The sequence below is a fragment of the Lipophrys pholis genome (genome assembly GCF_963383615.2).
Source record: "Lipophrys pholis genome assembly, chromosome: 21".
NCBI classification, from domain to species: Eukaryota; Metazoa; Chordata; class Actinopteri; order Blenniiformes; family Blenniidae; genus Lipophrys; species Lipophrys pholis.
The window spans coordinates 19,316,282-19,337,667 of NC_137649.1; the positions used below are offsets into that span (position 1 = coordinate 19,316,282).

General features: G+C 43.3%; 1 protein-coding gene across 1 annotated transcript in view; it reads left to right on the top strand.

The window, feature by feature from the left end:
• Positions 1-21,386, top strand: part of klhl29 (kelch like family member 29) — a 244,400-nt gene that overhangs the window by 37,767 nt on the left and 185,247 nt on the right. The window lies entirely within an intron of this gene.

Sequence of the window (21,386 nt, forward strand, 5' to 3'; positions counted from 1 at the left end):
TTTTCTTTTTTTTTTTTTTTCATTCTCGTATGTACACAAAGGATTTTCGCCCCATCGCATTTACGGTGTGTCGTGTGTGTGTTTTTCGTCTTTTTATCGCTCTGCAGCACAGTAGACCTGCTTTAACCCACACGTGAACGTGGGAACGTGTGACAGTCGGCTATTACTTTCTGACATATTGCAATGCATATGTCATTTAACATTTCATTGAAATGATGGACAGGAATGCGCCGCCACATTCAGCTTGTCACAATTGAAAGTTGTTTTTCTTGAAGAGAAAAATAAAAAAAATGTTTCTCGTTCAGTATTAGATGACAAAATCGCAGCAAAATCGCAGCTGCCACCGTTCTTGTATCTGGAAGCCCAATGCCAGGATATTTATTTACTGTCACCATGTGGTGTGATGAGTGCCGCACAACTACCTCCAACAACTGTGACAGAAGGAAACAGACACTCACCTTCAGCCCCTGGGGGACTGCTGGAGTCCCAGTGCACCAACACAGCTCCCGTATCTTGACTCAAACGATCACAGCAGCGGTTTGGCTCTGTAGGAACTCCATTGTGCATAATAATACACAGCAAGATTTGCTCTTGAAAAGAAAATTAAAATCTACTTTGAGAAACTTAAACGTTGCTCGAAGAAAGCAATCCATCATGCTGAACATTTCATCGCCTTTAGTTTTTGTTAAAGTTACAATTCCTCTCATGCTGCCCCACTCTTTCATTTATTACTCCCTCTAAGCTACGCCTCAGGACTGCGATCCATCCACAGGTATCCCCTGCTTCACACAGTTATCCCATTAGTGCTAAATTTGAGATCCAGCTCTTTCCAAGTTTGCGTTACGCAGTCCTCCCGCCCGCTTTCTTGAACGCCAATTGCTCGTCGCCATTGTTTGGATGTGGCCCAGGTATCAGCCTGCTTTGTATGCTGCTTCCTGACAGATAGCAAACACCACCTTCCAGGCCACCATCAGCAGTAATAGCAGTGGTCAACAGTCTGTTGTGTGTTTAATGACCCCCTAAGATGTGAAATTTTCTGAGCCACCAGGCTGATCAACACCTGCCTTTTTTCTTCCTTTATTTTTTTGTCTGAAGCAACAAATGACCACATTTGTGTGTTTTTCCACAAAGCCTGATTCTCCTTCCACCTCACTGGGCTTGCTTTTTCTGACAACATAGCAAGCAAATGTTTCTTTTTCTTCCCCCGCAGGCTTTTTACGCTTTTTAAGAGACGTTGTGTGTCTTTGACCATACACCATCAGGACTCTTCACAATTATTCCAGCTCTCAACAGCATTATCACATCTCAGTAGCATGTCTTCAATAATGATGTTTATTGTGATGAGTGACCTGTTTCATCAGCTCTACAGGGACCTGAACACTGTAAATCGATATTGTACTTGGTGCTAGAAGCCACTATAGTCAGAAAAGGACAATTGCTAATATGTTTGTTTTTTTTAATTACTAATTATCAAACACAAGATAAAAAGCCTTTTGCAGAAAACTGTTTATAATCTGTATTAACATTCAGAGGAATAGATGAATTCAAGGATGAGTCACTGCATGAAAATGAAGAGCAAGAACAGAAAAATGATCCTCGGGTGATGATTTACATCTTCTAATGAGAGATAAGTCTGATTCCTGCTCTGCTGGAAGGACATCGCCATGCCCTGCATGGTCCGCCCTCTCCTCACCCATCCACCTGCCTCCACGCTCGGCGATTAGTAACCCCCCACATTTAATCAAATCCGTGAAAGCTCCTAATTTCTGAGAGGAAAGAAAATGGACCGGACTATTATTTTTCTTCTTTTATTACACCCCCCCCACTCTACCCTTCCACCATAGAGGTGTGATTGACTCCGTAAATGCTCAATCCATGCTTGTTGAGATACTTTATTGCAGCAGATTGACAAAGAGCAAGTATGAAAAATGAAAAATAGAAAGCAATAGAGCTGGTTTGCTCCCGCAGCTCAGGAGGAAGCAAGCGTGTTTACAAAGGTTGCGCGTGCGTGCGTGCGTGTGTGTGTATACTGTGCGTTCTACCCGCCCTCTCCATCCCCGCTCCTCCGCGAGAGAGCTGGGAAGGCGTGTAGCGTCGTGTCCACAGAGGGTTCTCGACACCGCTGTGCATTTTACCGCTTGTAAAGCAATCATTTCCATCCACCAAGCGTACCCACCCTCCCTACTTTCCCTCGCTCACCACCCCCCCTCCCCCCTTCAGCCTCAGGGACTGCTGAGTCAGCTCACCTTCATATGGAGAGTGGCTCCCTCAACCGAGACGTTATTGATTTGCCCCTGTTTGTAAGGGGGAAATGTTCCCAAACCTCTAAGGCCAATTTTGCAGCGCTGCATAGCCAGGAGCACCGCTGGGCAATGGACTGAGGGAGAAAAAAACAAAACTGAAACATTACTACCAGACACTACCAGACACTCATGAACCCACAGGCAGTTGTTAGAAAAAAAAAAAAAAAGGGGGGAAAAAAAAACGAAGGGGATACTCCCAAATGCTAATATATGGATGTTTGCTTGTGTGAATGCACATTTTCGATCGGGTTTTCGAGTACATTAGATACAGTGTGTGTGAGCGTGTGTGTGCACGCGTTTCTACTGTTCATCCTGTAATGAAAACTCTTTCTTTTGTTTTATGTTTTTTAATCATTTTTGCCCACAGCTGGAAGGATATCACTGGTATGGGCGCACGCGCACACACACACACACACACACACACACACACACACACACACACACACACACACACACACACACACACACACACACACACACTGGCTAACCTGGAGCACATTTTCATGAGCACACGCTCTCACTTCAATGTGGGCCCGGGCCAGTGAGCTACATCATTGCTTCATTTGGATCAAACTCCGGAGCTCAGGAGTCATTTATCTACATAGTATGTGTGTCTAACCTTCAGGCATCCCACCCCTCGCCACTGGGAGAAATCAATTCCAAGGTATAGAACAAAGAGAAAGCTCACTCTCACTCCACCAAGGTGGAGATTTTAATAATTTATTGGTTATTCTTATGCTGTAGACGATTTATCAGCATTATAGCTTTCCTTCTCTACACTTTTCATAGAAACCTCGTTTTTTTGTTTTTTTTCCTTCTTGGCATTATTGGTGTTGTTTTTCCTTGTTTCATGTTGGTTCTCATCCACTACATAAGATCTATAATGAGTGTGCTTGAAAAGCCTTGGCAAAGTTGTTGTATACTGTAGCATGCAAACAAATCCATAATTGCCTTTAGGGGGAGAAAAAAGTGCATATTCTGCTCCTTCTGAGGTGTGAATTATATGTTGAAGGTCTCCCACTGCACTAATTGTGCATTTATTCATTTGTAAACGCTGCCTGCCCCGATGCTGAACCTGATCATTCTCACATTTTAAGCAATCGCCATTAATACCTAGCTTAGTTTTACTGTTCCCACTTCACACTATTCTTTAACCGACTTAAGAGAGGCTCGGTGGCGCTTGCCAAAGGAAGAGCACGCTTGTATAAAAATGTCAAGGAGATTTAGACAGCTGCAAAATTCATGAGGTGGCAGTTTGCTATTATCAGCACTTGTGTGTGTGTGTGTGTGTCTGCGTGCGTGTGTGCGTGCGTGCTTGTGTGTGTCAGCCTGGATTTTCCCAAAACCTTCTCCTGTGTCAAGAATTTGTTTATCATGTGTCCTCTGTACATTTGTGCGTATTTGTGTGTGTCTGCATTTGTGTATTTGTATCTTCGTGGGTGTTTGCATGCGTGTAATTCTGTGTCCCCAAAGTGACGGATGATATCTCACTAGACCCGTCTTTGTCTTTACTTGGAGTTCTGCATTCACACTCACACACACACACACACACTGACGGAGGTATAAGAACATAATACACACCCTCGGTGTCTGGCTGTCCTGTTTTCCCATCTCCTGTGCCTCTGTCTGGCTGGTACATCTTGAGTGACAGCTCTTGGTTTGTCTGGGTATCCCTGGTTGCAGCCCACAGGCCTGCGCCTCGGGACCCAGACCTGTCAGCACTCTCTGAATCCTGAAACCGGAGATGGATGGCCGAGAGCCACCTCTGCCCCTGAGCCGGGCGCTCTGCTCGCCTCCCCTGCTCCTCTCTCTGCTTATCCCCGACCCTTCTCCTAAGCAGGCCCATTGTTGGCAGTGTGGCGCCGCAAGAAAATGGAGCCAAACTTCTCGTTCGACGTTTCTCTTCAGGACAAGAAAAGATAGAAGCTCAAAAACAAATTGAAGCTAATTTAAAAAACTAAACAAAAAAAAACCAAAGGAAACAATTGAGCTTTCCATTAACATTTCCCATTAATGGTTTCAGGGCAATTAGTCCAAGTTGTAGTGATAACTGATGCGACTGCAGTGAAGTCGCAGCATTTTCTCGAGACAGCTGATTCTGTTAATCCTGAACCTCGTGCTAACAACTGGGTTCAGCCTTCCCACGGAGGGGCATCAGTTCCCACAGATCGGATGTCAGTCCATCTCCTGTGCCCTGCTGCTTCTGCTTTGACAGAGACGTGTGTGACAGCTCCGGCGCCAATATAGCCCGTCGCTCCAACACCTGAAGGCCCCCGCCACTCGTAGCGTGTGACGACAGAAAAAGAAGAGGGGCGATGAAGGCTGGTGGAGAAGAAAGCTGAGTGGTAGGGGTTGTTTTGGACCGCCTCGGGCCCAGACCATTAAGGGTGGGAGCCGTGCTGTCTGTGTATGCGTGTGTGTGTGTGAGAGTGATCTCTCAACCAGCTAATGAGAATATTTAACATTTGCTGAGTCCACAGTGTGTTGGAAGTCATTCATCACTCCACTGATTCGCGTCTTGCCGGTTATATGTTGAGTGAGCAAGATGTCTGCCTCGGGGGCCAACGACCATGGGTGGAAGGTGTGCTTAGCACAAAGAAACACCCCGGCGCAACGGCTGGAATTTAATTGATCATTGATTTGCAAGCTGTACAAATTCCAAATGACCTGAATAAGATCCTAGAGACTTGTTTTGCATCACTTGGCATTTAATCTTATTACATTTTGGACAACTGTCAAACAATGACTTTTACCAGAAACTCAACAACCGAAAAAAGTAGTTCTGGGGCCACATGCACCCCGTATGATCTGAACGGGGCGTCATAAACTATAACTCACAACAACTCAAAATGTTGGCTTAGTTTAGTGCAAAGAAATTCAAACATTTTGAGAAAATGTTGACATTAGTGAACTCTTCTTTAGAAAAGCGCACATGAACAGTCTGACATTTCTTTTAGGAAATAAGTGCACTTTGTTCTACTACTTATCAAAGAGTTTTTTAAAGTACAAGTCCTAACCTTGAACTACTTGCTGATCTCGAGTGCCGGTGCAAGTACTTATTTCATGACTTACTAATTCTTATTTCATCCGCAAATGATACGTGAAGGCTATGTGTCGATGCTGCTTGCACCTCCAACAGTCTTGCAACACATGGCAGTTCATTGCATCCATCTAAGCACTACCATATATTGTATTGTAGATCCTCCTCTTCATATTTTGGCACAACATAATTTTGTCTGTCTTTTTTTTGTCATTCTCATTAATACCAAAGCACCTCCAAACAGCTAGCGCAGGCTCCTTAGAGCAGATTTTATTACAAGGAGGTCTACGTTCTGCATTTGTGAACAAAATAAATGTTCCTGATGCTCAATTATACAAATTCTTAATATTTTAGTTTACCAGGAAATGTTTGATTATTCATTTAATTTGCTGTAAATTTGAACTACACCCCGGGTTATTTTGGATTGACATTGAACACTGAGTTTGCTTATATATTTTTACATTTTCCATCTCGTAAGACTCGAGTGTCATGCTGGAAGATGAATTAATGAGTTTCTGCAAGAGTAATAAACACGCAGCTTGCAAAATTTCACCAACTGTGGCCGTAGATCTCCTGGATGTGTGATAAGTACACAGTGGCACAGTTTGGCTGGTCGGATATTTGTGTGGCAGAAAGAACCAAAATCGTCTCGCCCCCTCACTGTGGACTTGCGATCAAAATGTGTGCTTTCCACTGTGAGATCTTGAGAAAGGAAAAAAATAAATGGAATGAGTGTGAGAGGAAACCAAACATCAAGAACAGATCTCCTAATCTGTGCCCCTTCACAATTGTGTCTCATTGGCTTCTTGAGTCGAGCGCCGCAAAGGGCTGCACCACAGTGACCGGCCAAGCACACACACACACACACACACACACACACACACACACACACACACACACACACACACACACACACACACACACACACACACACACACACACACACACACACACACACACACACGCACACACGCGGCACTGTTATCGGTCGATAGGAGCTCAAAAGGCTGTTTCCCTTTCATATGCTTTGGCTGGTGACCTTCACATAACCAGCTTATGCACACCCACTCAGAGAGAAAAATGTACCAACATGAATCCTCACCCCGCCCCCCCCCCCCAAAAAAAGAGACATGACAAATAGCCCTTCCAAAAAGAAAAGAGCCAATCCTGTACGGCTGTGACACGTCAACCCGCTCAGTGACCGTGATGTGACCTAAACCTCTGCACCGGCGAGCCGGCGGGGGTTAAAGTGAGGTGAGCATGCACGTGGGTTTGTCTGCGTGTGTGCGTGTTGAGTTTTAACCTGGTGTTTGCGGGGCGTTACATGAAGTGACGTTGATTTGGTCCCGTAGCTGAAGTGGAGCCTTGCACTCTGGGTGAACCCAGCGGCGACGAGCACAACATGAGCACTATAAGGCTGAGGCGGCCTGACACCGCCGGCGCAGTGCAGCTCGGCGCAGGGGCCCATCATTATTTAATGACCGTTTCCTGGGCACAGGCCTGGAAACGCACCACCTACCAAGTGTGTGTTTGCTTCAACCACAGGGAATGTGCCCATACCCCCGTGAATGAGGGTCGGCAGAGCCAGCCTGGGCGAGTCAGCGCTTTACCGCGCGAGGATGATATGCGATTGTTTCGTTTTTTTTTCTCTCTCCTGAACTTAAGGGAAATGGAGGTCACGTAACAGGCAGATTTCTTGTATCGCTCCATGTAGACTTGGACTGTTTCTGCTCTCCAGCTGACGTTGAATGGGTGCTTGGAAACGAAACCAACTCTATGCGACCCCGTCGGCTTCATCCATTTTTAAAGGGACGCAACAGAAAAAGATCCATTTTTAAACAGACTTGTGCATTGCTAATAGCTTTGCTATTTCTGACGCGGTGTTCAGCGGGGCAGCGCTGTCAGCTGTCGTCACCGGAAGTGGACGATCAGGGAAAACCCCATTTTTGGCCGCGGTAGGACTTTCATACATGGACACAGCAGTGAGTAGGACAGTATATTTACATATATTAGTTTATAAAGATCAATATGCCTTTTAAAGACTGAATCCACATTTTGTTTTTCTTCATTCTTTTGACGAGTGAACTGATTTTTTCTTTCTGCATTTATCAGCGCTTGCATTTTTTTTCGATTTAGGTCTATTGAAGACTTTTTCAGATTACCATTAACAGATCTCTCCACGACCTTACGTTGAATAAAGCATGTTAAAACAAAAGGATGGATAAACTGCAATATTCCTCCTGTGCTTCAGTATCTCAGAATAATTTCCTGTTACTGCAATCTCCTCCATTTTTATCATGCACACCACAGTCTGTGGATGCCACGACCGCTATTGACCGCACACTGGCAGAGAGGGTAAATAGTAGTCACAGCCGATGTAGCCACAATACAAAAGATGTCATGACTTTCGACTCCACTGACTAGGCGACGTGTTACGCCGAGTATTTACATGCTGCCTCTTTGGTTTCTGTCTTCGAGCGGTGCCCCCGTGTGTGGGTGTCTGGAAACTTTCAATTATCTTTGCCTGCAGGAACCCTTTTGGGTAGCTGAGGACGCCGGGGATGAGAGAGGACAAGTGAATTGGCAAATAAAAATGGATTGGAGAACGACGACATGAGAGACAGGACAAGTGTTGGGAATGAAAAATGTGTTTCGGCAGGCATCAAACAACGAAGGTTTCAATAAAAGGATGGACTGACTGCTTCTTTCACTTGCAGATTTAATTTTATGCTGCATGTGTCAGTTACTCGTTTTGTGGTAGAATGTGTTATCTGAACTTTGCAGACGGCCTCATCTTAATCTGTTGATCTGTAGTTTTTTTTGTTTTGTTTTTTAATTGTAATCAGCACAGTTTGTACAGGCCTGGACAACATTATCCGTCTGTTTTGTTGTTTTGTTCTTGTTCTCTTTACTAACCCCAGACGAGTCAAAGCAGATGTTTTCCACATTTTGTTTGGACATCTTGTCCTGGTAAAGTTGCAATTTTATAGGCCTGTTGTAGTAAGGAAAGTGTGTGTGTGTGTGTGTGTGCGTGCGTGCGTGCGTGCGTGATAAGAATTGCTTGTGTAGATATGTGCATACCAAAGTGAGTAATGCTCTGTTTTTAACTACCAGGACCTATAAATGTGTGTTAACATCTCAAATGAACCTCTCATCGTGCTACATAGTAGATATATATTAACATCGGTGTTGCTGCTCTTCTGTAAATAACTAAAACTATTTTTCCCAAACTTGAGACTTACAGGCTCACGTTTGGAATCACCAAGCTTTACTCCTTTTGTTTTATATAGCTTATATAGCAAAGGAGACACTAATGATGGAAAAACTTGATATATACAAGTCTGTTGGTAAACGCTGAGGGCAACTTGTACGGGAAAGAAGCAAAATTCAATTGTAGAAGATTAAAGATTCCACACGAGAAGCCCAGCGGAGGTGATGGTGACATTTACTGCTCCTTGTAAGCATGCACAAGGCACACGACACGTTGATACATACAAGTAATATTGCTGCTGTAAAGCCTCGTAAGTTTCTCCACTACATTGGCCATGATCGCTAATGGAGGACTGGTATTTAAGTGTGGTGTCGTGCCCGATTTACACGATATAAATGAAACTCACCTGAAAATTTAAAAGCAAAGATTTTAAGATCACTCACGCAATTTCCTTAAGCAAACAAAGTCATTAAATTTAGAAGTCAAAGATCCACACTTGCATAAAGAGTTGTGGTTTTTTTTATTCCTCCTATTTATATCAATGTGCATGAGCTAATGGGATATGTAAGTTGACAAATGGGAAGAAGATGCCTACCTTTCAGAAGTTTGAAGTAAAACAGAAGCGCTTTGGGAATCTGCTAAGATAAAGGTGAGACAGCGGGGACTTTGAGAGAAAAATGTTTACAAAACTGTGACAAATCGAGCATTTTTTTTTTCTGCACACATTGCAGAAATATTTAATATGTGAGCTCATATCAACCGCCCTGAGAGAGTTGGCTGGTTTAATGAGTTTCACTACGCAGTCGCCTCCCAATTCAACGACGTCGCACCGGTAAGATTTTTGAGGATGTGGCCTGCGTTGTGACTTTCTCCTCAGTCCCCTCTGTGCGCTCGTCCCTCTACGGAGCCAATCGGTGCAAAACTGACAAGTCATTGTCTTTCCCTAAGCCACAGTAATTCATCAGCACTTGAGGCGGCTTTGGCTGATTGCATTTTCGACAGAGCAATCTCCACTGTGTCATAGAGAATTTGGCTTTTATGGCGGGGCGGAACTTTGATGCCAAATACAAGGGACAGTGGAAGCGAACATGGAGAGTTCGCCACGCTGAGTCTGATTGCAAATTGAAAAACCCTGTGTGCATCTGCACCTGTGCATGACTTGTGTACTCCGGCGTGCGAGTGTGTGTGTGTGTGTGTGTGTGTGTGTGTGTGGTGGGGGGGGTGTTTGCACCTCTCAAGATGTGATGGAGTTTTTCCATCTGCTGCTCCCTCAAGCCCTATTTCTTTCATCTTCTGAGATATTTATAAAGCGCAACAAAAATAATGGATGGCGTCAAACCGCCTTTCACCGGCGTGCATTTTTCATTGTGTGTGTGGTACACAAAAAAGTGCTCTCTTTTTCATTCGCCATCTCCGTGGCCACGCAGCAGCCACAATAGCTGGGGCCCGGCCTTTAGAGCAGCCACTGTAACAGCTCTAATTAACACAGGAATCCCATCGTGGCTCGACACACCAGGAAGAAAAATGGCAGCATTTTCTTGCATTTTAAGATTTTCTTTTTTTCTTTTTTTTCTTTTCTTGCTTAGGCGTGTAAATGGTAGAGGGAAATAATGAGGAGAAGAAGCCATGCTAAGATGTGCAGCTTTTAAATGTCAGTATGTTGCACGGGTTCAACGCAGCTGGGGGAAAATGAGTGTTTCTCAGGAGTACGCTGGAGAGCCAGGCTAAAACTGCTAGAGGCAGATGGGGTTCGGTGTCCAGAGGTAACGTCAGTCCCTGGGCCCATGATAATATTTCCCTGTCATTTAGAGAAATGACCATGAGAATGGATGTTTGAAGAAGAAAGAAAAAAAAAACACAGTGAGGCAATCCAACAAGGACACCAGGCTTACAGCAGGGCTGTGTAATATATCAGTTTTATTGTTATCATGCACAATATAGGTATTGCAAAAGATTAATTGAATTGTCCTAAAATGTTTCGTGTTTAGAGGATCTGCACGTCAGCATATTCTGGCATTCAGATGGAGTTTTACCTGCCGAGGATAAACATTTTCAAGTGAAAATGGAAAACTTCCGTAGCATTTTGGGTGTTAAAAAACACAACATTTCTGAAACGCTGCTACTGTGCACCTACTAGTGGCCCAACATCAGAACTACAGCATTGTCAGAGTTTCGGCCGTTTTCAAAACGTTGTCGTGTAAATGGCCTAAATGTCCGTTCGCTCAGCGAGAGGAAAAATGGAGACAACGAAGGAAAAATGGATAAAGAAAGACTTGCAGCCCCTGAGGCTGTGTTAATATAAAGTTTAGTTGCATTTAGACTTTTTACACGGCAAAGGACAAAGGAGACAGTCACAGGCTGCTCTGCACATGTGTAAGTAGAGGGACAACAATGGTTGATTCCAGAGTAAATTTAACAGCGATTCGTCAACAAATGTTAATGTTTAAACAAGCCCTACGTCACATTGGGTGGCGCTTTGAAGAGTTTGTAATCTATTTATCTATTACTCAACCGAGCTACATCCAGTTGCACAGAGGAGATCAAGCCAGACTGGAAGTTGCCAAACAAAATGCCTTGTGAATCTGGTCGTTTTTTAAATTATATCAATTTGTGCTGAACACAAATCATTAATATTCATTACTGCAACAATACTACATATCTGCTGGCTCCAGACCAGAACAAACTGCTCTGCTTCTGAAACGGCAGACAAGCATGTGATGGAGGAAAAGCAAACAAACAAGCGAAAAGAAAAACACGGCCCAGTAGCAGCCAGTGTAAACTGTGGGCAGCAGAAAGTTGTTTCATGCATGACGATAACTCAACATTATCGCTTATTGTATGTTCATCTGATACTGCTATATATATATATATCACTTCCTCATATAATTCGATCTTTAAGAGGACAAAGAAAACTGTTTGAACGTCAAAGTTTTGGTATCTGTGAATAGATTTCAGAATGCAATTAAATCAAATCCACCAGCACAATGCAGGAGCTTAAACTCTTGTCATTCAAATATACAATTGCCAGTGTTTCACCCAGACCTCTGCTTGATGGTTGATTAAATCTACTGTACTCCACTAACCACTCGTATCACAGTCATTTAGAAATGTAGAGGTTCTTTTATAGGAAGATTTCCACACTAAAAGCCCCATGGAAAGTGAGAATATTAGCAGGTATTACTCTCCCTATTGTAAATCTCTCCCACTTATTGCTTCCTTGTGACAAGTAATAACGGCGTACAGTGTGTGTATTTTCATTCGGCTGCGGCAATTGTGGGATTTTAACGGGTACCGCTCTGATTTCAACTCCACCGCCTTTTGGCCCGAGTGTCAGCCTCCGAGTTTCGCTCAGAGCCTGTATTCAGCTCCGTGAACAATAACAGACAGCGAGACGATCAAGTGGCCTCCACAGAGCTGTGTACTGTGCAGTGCAGTAATCAATACTTTTAAATTCATATTTACTCCAGGTCTGGGCTCCGTTTAGATTTCTTTTGCAGGTTGGACGAGCTTTAGTAAAGTCTGTATTTTCATTCAGCGGTAATAAATAGAAAAACAGTGCCACTAAAAGGCTCCTCTCCCACATTAGACGAGTCCAACCGTCATGTAGTCCCAACACCGCCGGCGTTGCTGATTGAATTTCTTCATTATTGCATTATTGCCCTGAAGATGGCTCCCGGCTATGTGATTTGCTGTGTGAATATGTGCTTTATTATACCGGCTAACCCCCTTCCCACCTCTGCCTCGTCCCCACGGCTCCACCCCTCACCGCGTTTCAACCTGTCTCAGCAGTTTGGACATAATTGGTTGAATAAACAATTGTTGTTTCAGTCGCTGATGGTGCTAATTTACTTCTTCTCTGGTCCGCGTCTGGTGAATAGCGAAGCCAACCGAAGACGTAAACAAATCAATCACGCGTCCGGCGGATTTTTTCTCTCGATCGGCTCCAAATGCATCCATAATCAGCTGACGCTCAATCAGTCTCAATAGCCGTCACATTGCTCCACTCGCTTGTGTTCCAGGTACTCGGGAGGGATTGGCAGGGCGTTATAGCTCATATTAAGCAATGCCAAGGTATCCATTACAATTTTAGTGACAACTTAGCGAAGCTGTTACGAGGATGTTCATTATTTTGACTGACATTCTTCAGTTGACGCAGAGCGGACTCAGACACGGTAAATTTTTGCTGCATTCACCTCCTAAGATTCGTAATATTGAGACTGGCCGTCTGATATTCGGTGCAGAAAACATTGGCATGCAGTCAAACAGAAAGAAAATTAGAATTAATTTGTTAAATATGCCCACTATATATTCTAAATACTTATCTTGTCATACAACACAGTCAGGGAGGTGTTGGATGGGTCTCACAGTTACTGTTCAGCATGATAACGACCTCAGACATATTGCAGGGGTCATAAAGAGTAAACTTCAGGGAGAAGGAGGAATCGTGCAACGAGTGCCCGCAGAGTGCTGATCTCGACTTTGTGAGTCAGCCTGTGATGGCAATAAAGAGAAGGGAGACACTGAGACAGCCTGAATTCACAGAGACGGCGCAATAAGCTTTCGAGCATATGTCAAACACCCTGCTGCCAAATACCTGGAAACACTCAACATTAAAAAAAGAAAGGAAGACATGGCTATATTTAAATGGAAAGTGGTGGTACCATAATTCAAGAATATTTTTGTTATTTGCACGTTGCATGATGTTAATTGTGGGAATTGTGTAGTTTAACGAAAATATAGATATTTTTGTCATGTATACAGAAAAAATAAATTCTTTCGAGTTTAAACTTAAAGGTTATTTTGACACTCGGGATGAAATTGGGCAGTATGTGTTCCCTGAACGAAAATGTGTTTGACACCCCCGCCACCCCCGGTATTAAAAAACAAAATAAAAAAAGAGACTATAGATCACATAAACTACCCCACTGCTTACTAATACTATAGTAACCCCATAATAAAACATAACATCGGTCTCTGTTTGCCCCGTGATGGACTGGTGTCCTGTCCTCTGCCTTCACTCATGGGAAACTGGGATCGGTTCCAACCTGAAGTTGAATAAAGTTGCATAGAAGATAGATGAATGGACTGTTGACATGGCGCTTGTAAAAGTTATGAGACTTGCCTTTGTGTGACTCAGGCCCCGTTTATACAACATTTTCTTTTGAAAATAAACGATTGGAATTTTGGGTATCATGCTCGGAGCCACAGAAAACGAAACTTTTTGGGGTGGAGCTTTTTGAGAATGCAACACAACTATTCTGAAATGCTGCTACTCGCACATGTGCACCACGGCCGTAGTAAACAGTTTGTCTGCACATGTGCGAGTAGATGGACAATAACAACAGCGGCAGTCTGATGAGTCCCAGTTCATTGTCTCCTTTTACTTGGTAGTTTTACAGTTGAGAGTCACTCGGATATCAGTCCAACTTGGTCGTCTGTCCACACGAATGTCCGTGCACTCGCAGCTGGTAATGTTTATAGCATGTTTCATTACGAAAAACAAACAACTGCACAAACACGAGTGGGAGCCACAACTTTGGTGTGAAGGGCAGGTTTTTCCTGCAAAGTGCCAGAAGATTGCGACGCGGTTCCAAACGTAATTATTGCTGATGAAATTGCTGGTCTTGTCGCGTTACGGCTTGAAAGCCTCTGCCTCTTCTTGGAAATCCTGATGGAACATGTTTTGTAGATGGCAAGCACGCTGGCTTCCTCTGAAAGTGTGAAAAACTTCCACTCTCAAGTTGACCCGTTTCACTTAGCTTTAGCACTCAGCAGCGCGGGGTCCCCGGTGAGGCTGCAACTCGTCACAAAGTTCAATGGTTTTGTGGCTGCCGGCTGGCATGGTAATGCCAGCGCGATGTTTGTTCTTCGTGACGTACAGTGGCTCCATAAAACATGACATTTCCACATTTCCTCTATTTTGTCAAACATCATTGGGGTGCTGCATGTTTTAACATTTTACATTTGGCTGATTTCTTCTCAAAACCTCCGGAACGCAGCGGAAAACATTCAAAACTGTGTTTGCTGTAATCCACGCTCACATTGTTGGCTCATGATAAAAATCGGTGCGTGCATCAGAATGCAGCGCAGTGGGTACTAATTCTCTCCTGAGCTGAAAGGGGCTTCCATTTGAGACCCACGCATGCATTGCTAAGAGTGATCTTTGCCCAAAACAACTTTGGAGAAAAGAATGGCAGGGCAAGAACAGAGGTGGATGCAAATGAAGAGAGGTCGAGCCATTTAATACATGGTAATTAGACTCCACTGTGGCAACGAGGGTGACCTTTTCAGCTCTGGCCATGAGTTGTATCTCGGCATAATGGAGCCCTCTCTGGAAGCAAGGAAAGTATTAGACCAAGTCCAGTGAAGTTTATGCCTCAACCCTGCAAGGAAATTATTCATCTTGTCAAGCATACACTCTTTCTACTTCCTTATTTATTTATTTTGTCATACACCGCTTTGATAATTGCATTTTGCTCTCTGGGAAAATGTTGCCAATTCAATCTCTCCCTTGTTTTTGATGGCAGAGTTTGTTTGGTGAATATATTAATAAATTTAACATGCATTCCTGATTGTACAGGCCCTCTAATCCAAATGCACATTAGTCATTTTGGAGATAAAACCAATTTCAAAGCTGCTGATGCTGATGGATTTGTCTAACCGATAACTTTGTTTGTTTGTGTCATTTCCTCCCTGTACTGAATCTATTATTATTATTGTAATGTTTGAGTATGATTGCTGCAGTTACACTGCCAGGAGTTTACTCACATTAAAATGACTTATCCAGGGATAGTGAAGACTAATGGCCACTCCGACGAACTGATAACCTCCCAGAGTGTTTGAGGCAAATTCCTAGCTTTCCCACCTGATCACTAAAGAGTTCCTCTAATCTGATGTTTATGTGCATCAATCATCATGTATGCCTATTAACCCGCTGCTGTACTCCACTACCACAGAGCAACATAACAAAAAGGCAGGATAGAAAAGAATGCCAATCAAGTTCTCTAAAATCCTTTTTCCTGAACAGATTTCACTCCTGTGAAATAAGATTTGGCAAATGTAAATAAAGCTGTCTGCCAGAGTGCTGCACAAACAGCTTAGAAATAATACTCCGGATTTAGACATTTAGAAAAGCAGTGAAAAGGCTTTATTTATATATATATATATATTTATTTATTTGATCTGTATGTTCACATGCTATAAAATAATTAATTCAAATTTTGTATTTTTAGCATCAACTAAGCATTACTATTGCAACAACACATCATCAGTAGGGTAAAACTAACCTGTCTCACGACGGTCTAAACCCCCGCAACGTTTCAAATGAAAACGCATCCTTTTTGCATTTACGCTCAGAAAAGTTTCCTTTTTACATTGCAACATTTTGAAAATTATGAAAATATTACCGTGGCGAGTACACGGACATCCGTATGGACAGACGACCAAGTTGGATCGTTATTCCGGGTGACTCTCGACTATAAAACGACCAAGTCCCAGGAGAATATGGACTGAGAGTCATGACACTCTGGAGGAAAACATTGTTGTTATTGTCCATCTGTTGGGACATGTTTAGAAGAACTACGTGTCCGTGGTGCGCGTGCACGGCAACGGCATCTCAGAAAAGTTATATTTTTCTCCGTCTACATGGAGCCGAAGCATTTTCAAAAAGTCCCACCTCGGGAGCCGTTTTCAAAAAGTTGAACTTTCAGTGGCTTCGAGTGCTGTTGTCATGGAAATGGACACTTGTGTAAATAGGGCCTAATTTTGGATTATTTATGTATATTTAGATATGTCTTCTCAGTCACATAACATGTTCATCTGTTTTCCTACTAAAATATCAACTGTACACATTGAAGCACTTCACACAGGAAGTTTGTGACAAAACAAGTTTTCAGTGCTTTCCCCTGAACTTTTAACAGTGAACTCCTGACTACCAGTTTTGGTCCCATCCTGCACCCCAACCTACCACACCCATCTCGCTCTCACCTTTCAACCTACATCACTTCAGGTTCACATGAAGGTTTCCTTCTGGCCATCGTCATTGTGGTTGTGCTCGCCATTCCGTCACTGACCTGATAAAACTGGCTAGTTAATTCGCTGCCGACAAAATCATCCATTCTTGGCTTGCAAAAGGAATTCTGGTTTTGTCACGTCAGTCAAAGCATCAAGGAGCTGCTGTTTTAAAAGCATGTGATAATTACGTAGATAGCAAATTAGCCACTGTTACTTTTTGATAATAATAATTGAAGACAAGGTTGTAGTAACTGAGTAATTTTAATGTTAAACATGTCTTGAAATATTTCATAGACAGTCAGAGTGACAAGTTTCTGGTGCTTTATTGTGGTAACAAGCCACGAGCCACTTGGATGTTCTGCCCGAAGCCTGTGGAGCAGCTTGTCTCCGCACTGGATGTAGTCCGCTGCATATTGCATGAAGCAGACTTTAAGATACCTGACACTCGCCAGCTGCTCAAGGCCTCAGCCAAGTTCAAAGTCGGTGTCACCATTGCACTTGCACTCTTTACATCAGGGAATAATTTGTCTCTACTTAGTATATTGAAGTTTACTATAAGCACTTTGATACACGTTGGTCCTGACAGGTACAGAGCATACTTCAAAACCTACTTTTGGTTATTTGCTGGAGCATATCCTTCATTTTTGTTTTCACACGATCGACAGGAGAGAAGAAATATACATTTCAGACAGCAATACGAAATCTTGATGTGGCAGCTGTGCACTGGTGAATAGGCCTCTGTTACTCACGGATGAAGGATGAACAAACATAAAAAGCTGTAGAAGACTACAGAATCACATCAACACACAAGTACTCTTCCCACACAAGAGAAGGGCGTCCACAGCTGTGGCCGTTTATTCTGGTTTGTTGAACACCACTACTCACTGCGCATCAGACCTACTTTAATGCCTTGGTTATGGAAGCCACTGACGCTCACTCCGTGTATATCCTTTCTCATATGTCCGTGTTATTCACATGCAACAACCTTGGGTCTGTCCTCTTCAGTTGAATTCTGAAATACACAGTCCTCTAATATTGTGTGTGTTTGTTTGCCTCCATGTCTGTTTTTTTTTTTTTTTTTGTGCATGTTTGTGTATGTGTCCTTGTGTGAGCGTGCAGTGCGGTGTGAGGTCAGTCAGAGTGCAGTGAGAAACGTGTGTCATCAGGGAGGAGGCACTCCGCTCCCCCCTGACCGGTCTCTCCAGCGATGTGAAACACCAGCGCTGCTGACAAATAACTGATGCAGAAACTCCTTCTCCTTCCCTCTCACTCATTGACAAACATCTCCCTGCACACACAAACACACACACACACACACACACACACACACACACACACACACACACACACACACACACACACACACACACACACACACACACACACCTCCTCACACTATTTCGCAGTATTTTGCACATGCCCGTTGTGTCCACTCGCTGGCACACACGCACGCACGGCAGCCTGAGCTCTGCTGTGTATTTGTAGGCAAAAGATTGCTTTGTCACGTTAAGCGACACCGTCTCACTCTGTCTCGCACTGCTCTCAAACACAGTCACACATGTAGACGCAGCTCACCAATCCTAACGCGTGCACTTCAGAGCAACCAGGCGAATACGTCCAGAAAGGACAGGCGCTAACGTAAACACATGCTGCCCACAGAATATAGCTTCATCATAACCACAAACGCTCCCCCGAATGTCGCCGAGTCGCATTTGTAGGTAATCGAAAATTTGTTTTGTCAGGCATGTTTGCAAACGAACCGCATTGTTCATGCATTGGTCAGAGCACGCTGGAGAATGCATAATTTAAAGTGTCTCTAAATTCATTGCCCCACAGCATGTGGCCACATGATATTTCCCGTGGCTGCATGTTTTTGAGCGCCCGTGGGAGAGTACAAGCAACATTGGTGCCGAACATTTGTTGCCGTGGCAATAACGGCAAAAATTTGTTAGGTGTTGAAATTTAATTGCAGTTCAGTTTATTTATGTGAGGATGAGTCATAAACAAAGATTTGCGTTCCCTGCACTGCTACTACTTACGTTTCCCTATTTGCTCGGGTCATAATTACTTCAAGCAATCTATATTTGCGTCTGTTCTGATGATTGAAGTCCACTTATACGGTTGTGTTATCGTGGACGACAGCCATGCGCTTACTCCCATGAGAGATGCAACATTTAGTAAATGGTAAATGTCCTTTACTTTCAGTAGTAAGTACAGTGGATTTTATTGCTTTAGCAGTTTTAAAGTGCCGTACAGTCGCAGTCACTTTTTCTCAAGGACATTTTGGCATATGGTTAGCGTGAGCTGGAAGAATGAACCAACAACCTTGTGACTGGAACATTAACAAAACAATCTCTTTGGACACAAAATGTTGATACAGCTGCTGAGAATGTAATTGTCAAAATGTACCTGGCAATTATCAAGTTTCATTCAATCAAGTGAATACTTTCCTCTCTGTCTCTGCACATACACACAATTCAACAGAATGGCGTTGGCCGACCATAAGTCTGTGACCTTTTCACCTTGACGAATGTGAAGAAAGGTATTTTAAAGCAGACTTCATCAGTATTGTAACTGTACTTGGCTTCCAGAAAAAAAAGATACTTGATATTCTAGATGAATTTTTTTTCCCTAGCCTGTCCCTGTTTTATAACATAAAACAAAATGGACACGTATCAATAAAAGAGCCAGGAGGCTGTCCTTGGAATGAAATTGAACTTTTTATTTACTCTTTGTATCAATAGCAGCTTATGTTCAGCAGCAAAGGTGTTTAAAGATTTATTTTTGACACAAGATTCTAAAAAAGTATTCGTCTTTCTCTTTTTCATTATTAAAAAGCACGTAACTTTAACAGCCGTATTCAAAACATTAAATCTAGTAACTAAATTAGACCCATGCATGCATGTCTTTTATTTATATTAAACATCAGTTTCATCCCTCACAGACTCGTCTGTTTTTAAATGTTAAACCAGGTTTCGTATTTTCTGGTGAAAGTCTTGTTGATGGACTCCTGAAATGATCCATAATTACCAAATGGTTTAATATAAACGGAAGGATCTTCATTAGGATTTTTTGTTTTATCTTTGTAGGACCAGTCCGATGCGTTGTGCTCTTCTTGAATGAAATTTGTGTTTGATTGGAATTTGCCCCATTGGTGAAACAAAACTGGCTTGGGGGTCCCTTTTTCATCTAGTATGCCTGTGTAAGCAGTTCTCGGGGTTCTCGGGGTACTTTCGTTCTTTCCCCACGATCTAAAAAATGCATGTAAGATCATTTATTTCAAATTGTGCCTGGATGTGAATGTGAGTATGTGTTTGTCCAGTGATGGACTGATGACATGTCTTCTGCCTTCTACTGATCCCTACCTGCTTCCACCCAAAGTCAGGTGGGGATCAGCGTTATACGTGTGATCTCATCCATCCATCCATCATTACAGCATTGATAAAGTATACATTGAAAAACTGTAGATAGTCATAAATTACAGCTCCACATAGTTATATTCTCTTGGTCTCTTTTGTGAAAGGGACTGACACAGTGCTGAACATAATATAATCGTTCAAAGTTTGGATCCAACCTACCATGAATCATTGGAGACAGATGGCAACTTTAAACATACCAAAGCATTAAAGAAAAAAACAACGACTCAATGACGATTGATTTCTGATCTGTACTGCGAAATGTCACCATATGAATTGCTCCATCTCAAACAATGCAACTTGTCCCTCCCCTCCTCCTGCATTGACCTGCACAGAAGGACGCACACTGGCATGCAGCCGCGCGCCGAGCTGCCGACAGGATTTACACAATGCTCGCATACCAGTAGCAGCGTGACCACTGTAAGTTTTTGTCAGGCTGTGGTGAATGAGGCAGGCAGTGCAGCGTAGTGGTACAAATACAGTAAACACATTTCCAGCCAGGCAGGGAAGCTGTTTGAGTCGGTTGCGGCTCTCCCCAGCTGAGCCGGCTGACTGAGAGTTTTGGGCCACGGTTCTGACAGGAACAGACCCTGGGAGAGGAGAAGATAGTGGAGATGTGCATTTTAAGGAGGGTGTTGCAGTATTTATTTGTGTCTGTGTACCAGCGAGGTGGTAAAGATGAGAGAGAATATGATGCTTTATTAACACTGGGTGTTTGCGTTTTTTGTGAGTAGTTTGTGGAAGTGTGTGGAGAGAGCTTCACTGCATGTGCGCATGGTTCCCCATCCTTCTATAATGGTGTGTGGTCATTCGGGCTTTCTCCCGAGCAGCATATATAATATACTTAGCCATAATGGCATGTCTTGAGCAAGCGCTTTAACTGTCTTTGGCGCCTTTTAATGGGTTGCTTAAGAAGAAAGAATTGATTTCCTGGTTTATGCTGGAGAGATGCTTCCGTGTAGCTCCGAGGGCTACTGTAGCATAACATGTTTTTCAGCTCCGGTGTGCATGCGGTGAGGGACACGGCAACCGAGAGAGACACGGGGGGGGGCGTTGATAAAAGTTGGAGAGAGTGAGACTTTGCAAAAAAAAATAAAGAGGGTAGAGTTTAGTTTCTCTCCAGCTCTTTAAAGTTCCCCCGGTGAGTTTGCTGGCAGCTTGTTTGCCGCCGTATAGGCAGGAGTAGCAGCAGCAGTCGGAGGTAGAGAGATTGCGATAAGCCCCTTCAGAGGCAGACAATAGACGGTATAATGCTGTTGGAATTAACGACTGGCATCCCATCGTTTCTCATCTGATTAAGACCCAGTGACAATCTTCTTGCTACAGTCTCTAGTTGTCACCAGCTATGACTAATGAACTGTGATATCCTGCTTCTCTCTCTCTCTCTCGCCCTCCTTCTCCGT